General features: G+C 44.7%; 1 protein-coding gene across 1 annotated transcript in view; it reads left to right on the top strand.

Annotated features, from left to right (window-relative positions):
- Positions 1-604, top strand: part of LOC134338072 (uncharacterized) — a 34,613-nt gene extending 34,009 nt beyond the window's left edge. The window contains exon 7 of the mRNA XM_063033605.1: positions 415-604. The gene's annotated coding sequence lies outside the window, so the exon portion shown is untranslated. The remainder of the gene's footprint in view (positions 1-414) is intronic.
- Positions 605-12,524: the final 11,920 nt, after the last annotated feature.

The following is a 12,524-nucleotide window of genomic DNA, read 5'->3' as shown; positions in this document are numbered from 1 at the left end:
CTGTTCTTGAACCTGGTGGTGTGGGACTTCAGGCTTGTACACCTCCTGCTCGATGGTAGCTGCATGAAGATGGCACGGCCCGGATGCTGGGGACCTTTGATGATGTGTGTTGCCTTGTTAAGGCACATTCCAGACAGTGTGTTGAAGAGAGACTGATGGTTGGGTGTGTCCGTTGGGGAAGGATGTAGAGTGATGTGGTGGAGAGCGATGAGACGTGGGGAGTAGACAAGGGGTAAAGAAGCTGTGGTGGGGGAGTGTGGACAGTCATTGGAGAAGGGTGATGGACGTAGTGGTGAGAGAGAGTTGAGCTGGGTGGAGAGGGATGTTGGGGAGAGCCAACTCTTCTCATAACCAAGGGATGCTGGGTGTTTGAGTTGTTGTGTGATGGCCTCTCTCACTCTGTTCTACCCGCAGGATACCACCACATCCACCATCTGTCTGCAAACGGTGAACTCCTGCCCTCTGCCTCGCTCTCCACCCACATCATGATCGAATGAATCCTCGTCGTCATCATCTCCTCCGCTTGGATTCCTGACTTACCAGGAGCTGGAACAGAGAACCACCTTGACCAGACGGAGATGGACAGAGGGACAGTGGGAGTGGGTTGGGGTCGATTGAAAGAAAGAGGAGGGAGGTGGGAGGGGGAGGGTGAAAGAGATATTGGGAGATAAGAGGGAAGGGGAGTGGGGGGGATATAGATTCATATATAGATGGGGGAGGTGTACGTTGTTTCTGGGGGGCTGGGGAGAAGGGAGTTTTCAATGCTGCTGCATGTCTTGGTCAAATGTACTTCCTGTCCTTTTCATTATCCACATCTATTCACGTTTAACACTGGTCAGAGGACAGAGAAGAGATTACTCACCAAGTCAGGAACTGATAGATTGCAAGCATTGTGAAAAACTCTCTACATGTTCAATAAAAATAATTTTACAACAGTCACCACTTGTTCTCGTCTTTTTGGGGAGACAGAGATAGGGAGATGAAAATGGAGAAGGGATTATTCTGGAATTGTGTAGAGCACTGTGCACATCATAGCTTGAGGACTGGACACTGTTCCAGTCTGCACATTACAAGGAAGAAGTGACTGCACTGAAAAATTCCATCAGACCTCTCCTCCGTTCTAAGTGGCCATGCCTCTTCTTTGAGAGCGAGCCCGTTAGTCCTGGATCCCCATGATAGAAAATATCCTCTCAACATTCACTATCAAGGTCTTTCCTCAGTCGATAGTTTTTTTTAAATGAGATCCCCGCTCATTCTTGGAGATTCCAGCAAGTAACGGCCCAGCGCCATCAATCACTTCTCATACCATATGCCTTTCATTACCAGAATCTTTCTCCTATCTTCTCCTTTGTCTTTTCTGCTTGTTATTTCCTCAAAATATTCTAACAGATTTGTCTGGCACGATTTTCCCCAAAGAAAAGCATGTTAATTTTGGCCTTTGTTATCATGTACCTCCAAGTATCCCGAAACCACATCCATAATCGTCTCCAATATCTTCCCAACCACTGAGGTCAGGTTTATTCACCTGCAGCGCATATAAAAAGTATTCACCCACCTGAGAAGTTTTCATGTTTTATTGTTTTACAACATTGAATCACAGTGGATTTTATTTGGCTTTTTTGACACAGATCAATAGAAAAAGACTCTCACGTCAAAGGGAAAACAGATCTCAACAAAGTGATCACTATTAATTACAAATATAAAACACAAAGTACTTGATCTCACAAGAATTCACCAGCCACCCCACCCACCTGATATAATTTGCTAGTGCTACCGACAGGCAGGACAGGAGCAAAACACAGGACTCAGAAATCTGCTCTTCTGGATTGTTTAATTCTGAGATTAAATTGTTTAATCGCTATTTTCTTGCTTTAATCACTTGCTCTACCCTATTAGTGTTTATACGCAAGTTTAATATGCTCGAGTGAATTTTACATTGAGCTCAGAAAACTTCAGATTAAAACAACAGAAACCAAGAGGCTGGAAAAATAGCTGAAAATTGGTAGTTGGAACTTAATGCAGACAAGTATGAGGTGATGCACTTTGGGAGGACAAACCAGGGTAGGATAAACACAGATAATGGTAGGGCACCGAGGAGTGCGGGTAAACAAAATGATCTGTGAAAACAGATCCATAATTCCTGGGTGACATGACAGGTAGATGGGATAGTAAGGAAAGCTTCTGGCATATTGGCCTTTATAAATCAGAGTCACCAGTGCAGGAGTTGGTATATTATTTGGAAGTTGTTTGAGATTTTGCTGAAAGAATTTTGAGTATTGTGTATAGTTCTGTTTCTATACTCATAAAAAAGATATCAATAAAGTTTAAAGAGTACAGAGACATTTTACAAGGATGTTTCCAGGACTTGAGGACATGATTTATGGGGAAGGGTTGAATGAGTTAGGACTTTATTCTTTGGAGCGGAGGAGAATGAGGGAAGATTTGATAGAGGTATATAAAATAATTGGGGGTGTAGAGAGGGTAAATGAAAGCAGGCTTTTTCCACCGAGGTTAGGTGAGACGAGAATTAGAAGTCATAGGTTAAGGATCAAAGGTGAAATATTTAAGGGGAACCTACAGGGCCATTCCTTCACTCAGTGGAGTAAGTGCGGAACGAGCTACCAGTGGAAGTGGTGAATATGGGTTTGATTACAACATTTAAGATAATTTTGGATAATACATGGATGGGAGTGGATGGAGGGTTATTGTTCAAATGGGACGAAGCAGAATAATAGTTTGACATGAATTATAAACTAAAACTTCATGTTACTTTTTCCAAACAGAATTTGCTACTAACACAATTAAAATCCTTTGCATGGTTGTCTGCATTTGAAGTGTTCATGTAGAGAACTGGAAATGTTTTATTGGAAGAAATGGGATTAGGAAATAAAATGGGAGAATTGACACAACATGGGAGATGGGAAGAAAGGCTGTTGTGTCAAGATAGCAATGTCAACTACTAAAAATAATAAAGGCATCTGTTAGTCTTGTGAGACCATGGATCTGGGCCTGGAAAGTCTTCACTCTCCAGGGCGCAGGCCTGGCCAAGGTTGTACGGAGAACCAGCAGTTGCCCATGCTGCATGTCTTCCCTCTCCACGACACCGATCTTGTCCAAGGGAAGGGCATTAGGACCCATACAGCTTGGCACCAGTATGGTTGAAGAACAATGTGTGATTAAGTGCCTTGCTCAAGGACATAACACATGTTGCCTCGGCTGGGGCTCAAACTCATGAACTTCAGGTCGCTAATCCAATGCCTTAACCACTTGGCCACGTGCCCACCACAGTGTCAACTAACAATAACATTTCCTCAATAAATATGCAGGCATAAAGAATCCATCCTCAGTCAACTCTCAGTAAAGTAATGACAGACTTTTTATGACCATCGTCCTGTATGATTTGATTTCAAAAGGGCCAGGCGTGAACGTTCCATCAGTGTGGATGTGACTGTTGTCATCAGTGGGAGGAGGTGGTGTCCCAACCTGCACTCCAGATCGTTGAGCTTCTTAAAGGCATGGAATGCTGTGTTAGTGTTTAATGAGGGAGATGTGAGGTGTATATCACTGTGACATAGACACTGACAAGCTGTACAGACTGTAGCCATCAGCAGCAAAACACAGTGCAGCAGGAAAACAAAACTCAGCATCTGATCAGAAGGAAACAAGGAGGGAATCAGGCTTCACTCAGAGACCACATTTGCATTGAATTTTGGCAACTTGTGACACGTGTTCTGCAGTTAGTAGCACGACAAGCAGAGCCACTGCTTCAGGTCCAGCGTCCCAGGTGTAATCCTGACCTTGGGTGTTGTCTGCCAGCAGTTTGCACACTTCTCCTGTGAATGCCCAGATAGTGGAGAGCACACCTGTGGCTGTCCCCCTCAGCAACAAATATCTTGTTCTGGATGCTGTTGAGGGGGATGACCTGACAGGGGACGCCCACGGTGACCGGGTCTCTGGCACTGAGCCTGGCGCTGTTGTGCAGGAGAGAAGGAGAGAGAAGAGAAATGCGGTAGTCGTAGGGGATTCCATAGTCAGGGGAATGGACAGGAGATTCTGCGAGCCTGATAGAGATACCCGCATGATGTGTTTCCTCCCAGGTGCCAGGGTACGGGATGTCTCGGATTGGGTCCTGAATATTCTGAAGGGGAAGGGTGAGCAGCCAGTTGTCTTGATGCATGTTGGTACCAATGACATAGATAGGACAAAGGAGGAAGTCCTGGAGAGAGATTTCCAGGAGTTAGGAAGGAAGCTGAGAAGCAGGACCTCCAGGGTAGTAATCTCGGGATTGCTACCAGTGCCATGTGCTAGCGAGGGCAAGAATAGTAGGATCAGGCAGATGAATGCGTGGCTGAGAGACTGGTGTAGGGAGCAGGGCTTCAGATTCTTGGATAACTGGGATCTCTTCTGGGGGAAGTATGACCTGTTCAAAAAGGACAGGTTACACCTGAACCCCAATATCCTGGCGGGAAAGTTTAATAGAGCTGTTTGGGAGGGTTTAAACTAATTTAGCAGGGGGATGGGAACCGGAATGACAGAGCGGAGGAAGGGGAAAACAGAAATAAATCAAAGATAGTGAGCAGTAAAGATGTCAGGAAAGACAGGCAGGTGATGGGGCAAATGTGTAGCCATTGGGATGAGTTGCAGTGCAATAAAGTTGCAGTGAAATCAAAGCGAAAAGTACCAAATACTGGTCTTAAGGTGTTGTATTTAAATGCACGCAGCATAAGGAATAAGGTGGATGATCTTGTTGTACAGCTACAGATTGGCAAGTATGATACTGTGGCCATCACTGAGACGTGACTAAAGGATGCATGTCTCTGGAGCAGAACGTCCAAGGATACACGGTGTATCGGAAGGATAGGAAGGTAGGCAGGGGGGAGGCGTGGCTTTATTGGTAAGAAATGACATTAAATCATCAGTAAGAGGTGATACAGGATCAGAAGGTGCAGGATCTTTATGGGTTGAGCTAAGAAATTGCAGGGGTAAAAGGACCCTGATGGCAGTTATTTATAGGCCTCCAAACAGCTGCAGGGATGTGGACTACAAATTACAACAGGAAATAGAAAAGGCTTGTCAGAAGGGCAGTGTTATGATAATTGTGGGTGATTTTAACATGCGAGTGGATTGGGAAAATCAGGTCGGCACTGGATCTCAAGAGAGAGAATTTGTAGAATGTCTGCGAGATGGCTTTTTAGAACAGCTTGTTGTTGAGCCCACTGGGGATCGGCTGTACTGGATTGGGTATTGTGAAATGAACCGGAGGTGATTGGAGAGATTGAGGTGAAGGAACCCTTAGGAGCCAGTGATCATAACATGATTGAGTTCACTGTGAAATTTGAAAAAGAGAAGCCGAAATCTGATGTGTCAGTATTTCGGTGGAGTAAAGGAAATTACAGTGGCATGAGAGAGGAACTGGCCAAAGTTGACTGGAAAGGGACACTGGCAGGAAAGACGGCAGAGCAGCACTGGCTGGAGTTTATGCGAGAAGTGAGGAAGGTGCAAGACAAAATGCCAAAAATGAAGAAATTTTCAAATGGAAAAAGGATGCGACCGTGGTTGACAGGAGAAGTCAAAGCCAAAGTTAAAGCAAAGGAGAGGGCGTACCAGGAAGCAAAAATTAGTGGGAAGTCAGAGGATTGGGAAGTTTTTAAAACCTTACAAAATGAAACCAAGAAGGTCATTAAGTGGAAAAAAATTAACTATGGAAGGAAGCTAGCAAATAATATCAAAGCGGTTACTAAAAGCTTTTTCAAGTATACAAAGAGTAAAAGACAGGTGAAAATAGAATAGATATAATAGATATAGGACCGATAGAAAATGATGCTGGAGAAATTGTAATGGGAGATAAGGAGATGGCAGAGGAACTGAATGAGTATTTTGCATCAGTCTTCACTGAGGAAGACATCAGCAGTATACCAGACACTCAGGAGTGGCAGGGAAGAGAAGTGTGCGCAGTCACAATTACGACAGAGAAAGTACTCAGGAAGCTGAATAGTCTACAGGTAGATAAATCTCCCGGACCAGGTGGAATGCACCCGCGTGTTCTGAAGGAAGTAGCTGTGGAGATGGCGAAGGCATTAGCGATGATCTTTCAAAAGTCGATAGATTCTGGCATGGTTCCGGAGGACTGAAAGATTGCAAATGTCACTCTGCTATTTAAGAAGGGGGCAAGGAAGCAAAAAGGAAATTATAGACCTGTTAGCTTGACATCAGTGGTTGGGAAGTTGTTGGAGCCGATTGTCAAGAATGAGGTTACAGAGTACCTGGAGGCATATGACAAGATAGGCAGAACTCAGCATGGATTCCTTAAAGGAAAATCCTGCCTGACAAACCTATTACAATTTTTTGAGGAAATTACCAGTCGTCTGGACAAGGGAGAGGCAGTGGATGTTGTATATTTGGATTTTCAGAAGGCCTTTGACAAGGTGCCACACATGAGGCTACTTTACAAGGTAAGAGCCCATGGAATTACGGGAATGTTACATTCGTGGATAGAGCGTTGGCTGATTGGCAGGAAACAGAGAGTGGGAATAAAGGGATCCTATTCTGGTTGGCTGCCGGTTACCAGTGGTGTTCCACAGGGGTCCGTGTTGGGGCTGCTTCTTTTTACATTGTACATCAACGATTTGGATTATGGAATAGATGGCTTTGTGGCTAAGTTTGCTGACGATACAAAGATAGGTGGAGGGGCCGGTAGTGCTGAGGAAACAGAGAGTCTGCAGAGAGACTTGGATAGATTGGAAGAATGGGCAGAGAAGTGGCAAATGAAGTACAATGTTGGAAAGTGTATGGTTATGCACTTTGGCAGAAATAATAAACGGGCAGACTATTATTTAAATGGGGAAAGAATTCAAAGTTCGGAGATGCAACGGGACTTGGGAGTCCTTGTACAGGATACCCTTAAGGTTAACCTCCAGGTTGAATCAGTAGTGAAGAAGGCGAATGCAATGCTGGCATTCATTTCTAGAGGAATAAAGTATAGGAGCAGAGATGTGATGTTGAGGCTCTATAAGGCGCTGGTGAGACCTCACTTGAAGTACTGTGGGCAGCTTTGGTCTCCTTATTTAAGAAAGGAGGTGCTGACATTGGAGAGGGTACAGAGAAAATTCACTAGTATGATTCCGGGAATGAGAGGGTTAACATATGAGGAATGTTTGTCCGCTCTTGGCCTGTATTCCTTGGAGTTTAGAAGAATGAGGGGAGACCTCATAGAAACATTTCAAATGTTGAAAGGCATGGACAGAGTGGATGTGGCAAAGTTGTTTCCCATGAGGGGGGAGTCTAGTATGAGAGGGCATGACTTAAGGATTGGAGGGCGCCAATTCAGAACAGAAATGCGAAGAAATTTTTTGAGTCAGAGGGTGGTGAATCTGTGGAATTTGTTGCCACGGGCGGCAGTGGAGGTCAAGTCATTGGGTGTATTTAAGGCAGAGATTGATAGGTATCTGAGTAGCCAGGCCATCAAAGGTTATGGTGAGGAGGCGGAGGAGTGGGACTAAATGGGAGAATGGATCAGCTCATGATAAAATGGCGGAGCAGACTCGATGTGCTGAATAGCTGACTTCTGCTCCTTTGTCTTATGGTCTTATTGTCTTATGGTTTCCCACTGTGTCCCAAAAACACAGGGTAAGTTAGCTGAATTCTGTTAATCATCTGCAGTGTGGCTGGGTGGTGGGAGATTTGACAAGAGCTCATGGGCGAACGAGAGAACAGGTGGCAAGGAAATATTTAATTTTAATTATTTTTTCTTGAGAGGGGTAAGTATATTGATAGGATTGTTCTGAGACCTGGTAAAAACCCAATGGCTGAATATCCTCTTGTTGTATGTCATAGATATGAGAATTTACTTAAAGCAAAATTGTCCTGAATTATTGGGTCAGTTTCTATTCAAGCCATCAACAACTGGACTTTAGAAGCCCTGAACAAAGTGTTTCCAAATACTTCTATGGAAATAGTGACTTTATTTGTAAGAATATGTAATCCTTGGTACTGTCAGTACAGCAATATACAAAAGTAAGGTTTCATTAAACCTTTAATGGCTCTGTAGTTAAGAAGGCATACGGTGCATTGGCCTTCATCAATCGTGGGATTGAGTTTAAGAGTTGAGAGGTAATGTTGCAGCTATATAGGACCCTGGTCAGACCCCACGTGGAGTACTGTGTTCAATTCTGGTCGCCTATAGGAAGGACGTGGAAACCATAGAAAGGGTGCAGAGGAGATTTTCAAGGATGTTGCCTGGATTGGGGAGCATGACTTATGAGAATAGGTAGAGTGAACTCGGCCTTTTCTCCTTGGAGCGATGGAGGATGAGAGGTGACTAGATAGAGGTGTACAAGGTAATGAGAGGCATTGATCCTGTGGATAGTCAGAGGCTTTTCCCCAGGGCTGAAGTGGCATTGTTTTAAGGTGCTTGGAAGTAGGTACAGATGAGATGTCAGGGGTAAGTTGCATTGTTTTGTTTTATTTTGACACAGAGAGTGGTGAGTGCATGGGATGGGCTGCCAGCAGCGTTGGTGGTGGAGGCGGAAATGATAGGGTCTTTTAAGAGACTCCTGGATGGGTACGTGGAGCTTAGAAAAATAGTGGGCTATGGCTAAAGCTTTGGTAGTTCTAAGGTAGGGTCATGTTCGGCACAGCTTTGTGGGCGGAAGGACCTGTATTGTGCTGTATGTTTTCTATGTTTCTATGTTTTTCAAATGCTGGTCAAGCTTCAGCTGGAGTGCGCTGTTCATTCAAGTGTCACACTGGGCCAGACTTGGACAGTGTCAAGGTGAAAGACTTGAGTTATTTGTGTAGATTGGAGAAGCTCAGGTTGTTTTCTTCGAACACGGAACAGTACAGCACTGGACAGGCCATTTCACCCACGATGTTGTGCCAATGAATGCCAATTAATGCTAAACATCCTCCTGTTCCTCATCCACATCTCCCTAATTCCCTCATTCGCGTGTCTATTTAAAGTCTCTTACTCAACCAGACAGCTTCCTTTCAGTACTACTCCTGATAGTCTACTCCAGGTACCTACCACTCTCTTTGTTTAAAATAAAATGCACCTCCCATCCCCCTAAATCTCCCCACCCCCTCAAACCATAAAGGCATGTCCTCTGGTGTTTGACATTTCCACCCTTGGAGAAAAGATTCTAACTGTCTACACTATCTATGTGTCTCTGAATTATAAAAACCTCTGTCAAGTCTCACCTGTTCCTCTGATGCTTGGAGAGAACAACCCAAGTTTGTCCAACCTTTCCTTGTAGTTTATACACTCTAATCCAGTCAGCATCCTGCTAAACCTCTTCTGCACCCTCTCCAATCCTTCCACAATGGATCAACCAGAACTGCACGCAGTATTCCAAGTGCGGTCTCACGGAAGTTTTGTACAGCTGCAGAAATACTTCCTCACTCTTATACTCAATGTCCCTCCCAATGAAGGCAAGTGTACCATGTGCTGCCTTTACCAACTTAGCCACCTTCAGTGAACTATGGACCTGAACCCCAAGGTACCACTGTATCTCATTGTTATTAAAGAGTCTACCATTATAGTAAAAGAGAAATTATACTTTCTCCTTTCATGTGACTTCCCAAAGAGCAACATCTCACACTGCCCAGTTTGTATATGTCACCTTGAGATTCATTTTCTTGCAGGCATTTACAGGAAAATAAAGAAATACAATAGAATCTATTAAAAACTATAAATAAGCAACCTATGTGCAAAAGACGACGAATCAGGCAAACAATAAAACTGTTGTAACCTGTGCAGGTTCCAGGAAGCGGATGGTTATCCCGCGCAGAGCCGAGAAAGCCGCCGTTCTCCATCCTCATAAATCTGGTGTTTCCACCCTCCGGTGCCGCCAAATCTGTGAGATTGGGATGTCTCTCCCACCCAAGCTCCGGTTTGTGTGGATGCTGTGTGATTTGATGCCCTGTTACAGGAAATGACAGATCGCACACGTCGTACAGTTAAACAAAGTACATTTAGGAACAGTAACTTAACAAAGTGGTTCGGAAGAAAATGAGAAAAAAAAACAAAAAGGGCCCATTATTCTGAAACAGTCAATTGTGCACAGGTTGGGGCTGATCTTAAATGTTTGCCACTGGCTCGCTGGGCCCTCGGTCTGTGTGAAAGCACACACCACTTTCCGATCGTCGCTTGAAATCCATCCCGAAGAAACGGATCTCCCACCGGAGTATTGGTTATTCCTTCTGGAAACATTCATCTGCACAAACCACCTTGTGCAACAGGGACGGCATCCTCAGCCATCTTTCCCCCGTCTTCTTCCAGCTTCCCGCCAACGGAGCCAGCGTTCTCCAGAACCTTCTTCCAATTCCACTGTCCCGACTGGCTGACAGTACATTCCTAAATTGAATAACAAGCCCCTTATCTCAGCTCAGACCCAAACAAGCTGAAAGCACAACAGACTGCTCTTAAAGAGCTGCTGAAGTGAAATAGCCACAGTCAAAATCTGAAGCAGAATACTGAGGATGTGACTGTAGAATCCTTGAAAGTGATTCTCTCGGTTGTGTATAAAGGTGATTCCGCCTTGCCCCCTCCCCTCAGTCCAGGGGCAGACACTCAGCATGGAGGTCGTATTGTACAGCGAGTAAAAGCCTTTCAGTATTTTACCCAACCTCAGTCTTTCGGAGTTATTGAAGGTGCTTCACAAAATATTCAAAATTACATTTATTATCAAAATATGTATAAACTATACAACCTTGACCCAGGAGGGATTTCAGCAGAGTACAGGACAGCGTTTGTCTAATGGCAGAGCAGTTGGTAACTAGAAGCAGCTGTGACGAGAATACACATAAAATTAAGATGTTTGCTGGCCTGGGTTAGCATCAGTGACATCAGCAAGTGGTCTGCCACCTGTCCTCAGGGGAAGGAGAGATAAGGAACAATGGAGCAGCGTCTGGAGATGTGTAACGAAGGGACGTGGGAGAGAGAGCTGTCTGGAGCAGCTCCCCCCTTTGAACCTTGAACTGTTTGAAGTATGGACAGGCGATACCCCAGCAGGGGGATAAAAAGGGACAGGTTCGCTAAGGCAGGACACACACGCCACCCGAGGTAACGAGACCCTGGAAGCGGTGCGCCTCTCACGAGTCGGTGGGAAGTATCAGACAACGGCCAGGGTGGAAAGGTACGGTCAGCGGGAACCCGATGTGTGTCCGCCCTTGCCTGGGTGCCGGGTTCACTGCAGAGGATCGACCGCATCTGGAGGAGGGGTCACAGTCGGTGACCTCAGGTGACATCACCAAGGACCCGCCCAAAAGCTGCTTGTGAGCCATCTCGCTGGTCTGTGAGTGAAGCCGTTCTGAATGATCAGTTGTTCCTGTTCTATCTCTCTCTTCCCCCCACGTTGTCCATCGCCAGGGCAACGATTACTGCGAACTGAACTACTAAACTGGACTGAACTTTGAGTCACTTTGAAATTTGGTCATTTACCCCTCGACAACGATGGAGCTTGATTGATGCTGTTATCTTAATTCTGTGCACATGTGTGGTTATCATTGTTGAACTGTTGCATTTATTATCCTTTCGATTACTGTGTTGCTTGTTTCTTTAATAAAACTTTCTTAGTTCTAGTACTCCAGACTCCAACTGAGTGATCTATTTCTGCTGGTTTGGCAACCCAGTTACGGGGTACGTAACACAGCATTCATGGTAATTAGTAAAAACTGGTAAAAAATTACAGCAGTCCGTCCAGTACTGGGGTAATCTCCAACACTACAGAGGTGTAAAGTATAGCAGTCCATCAGGTACTGGGGTAATCTCCAACACTACAGAGGGGTATAGTACAGCAGTCTATCCAGTACTGGGGTAATCTCCAATACTACAGAGGTGTAAAGTATAGCAGTCCATCAGGTACTGGGTTAATCACCAATACTACAGTGTGGACCAATACTACAGAGGCATATAGTACAGCAGTCTATCCAGTACTGGGGTAATCTCCAATACTACAGTGTGGACCAATATTACAAAGGCGTATAGTACAGCAGTCTATCCAGTACTGGGGTAGCCCCCAGTACTACCGTGCAGTCCCCCGAGTAATTTGCTGATTTTCCCAGCAATAAAGAAAATAAAGAAAACAAGTCAGCAAAGTGAACCAAACAAAGAGCAAAAATTAAAATCTCTCCTCCTGTTGTGCTGCGGATTGGAGTCAGTGCAGGGCAAATAAATTAGACAGGATGCACCCAGACCCAAAGGCCCTGGAGAGACTGACTTCCAGTCTCCCCACTGGAATTCAGAATGATTACTATTTATTTTGCAGCAAATCCGATTGAATTCTAAATGGAGGAACATTGTATCATTTTTAATGCATGCATTTCTAAATGTCTATAAACGAGGACTGAGTGTCCTCATAATCTAATCTAAAAATGTTGTAAAGAGTGCACAAGCACTTTTTATATAGTATAGATAAAAGTACAGAGAGATGTAACCCTCTCCTTTCCACAATCTAGGCGATACTTTGTCATCCTCTCCTTTCCTCAGGCTGGGTAATACCTTGTAAACCTCACCTTTCCACAAGCTG

The sequence above is a fragment of the Mobula hypostoma genome, chromosome 26 (genome assembly GCF_963921235.1).
Source record: "Mobula hypostoma chromosome 26, sMobHyp1.1, whole genome shotgun sequence".
Classification (NCBI taxonomy): Eukaryota; Metazoa; Chordata; class Chondrichthyes; order Myliobatiformes; family Myliobatidae; genus Mobula; species Mobula hypostoma.
Note: the sequence above shows the minus strand (reverse complement) of the source record. Positions and strands in the feature narration are given on the sequence as shown.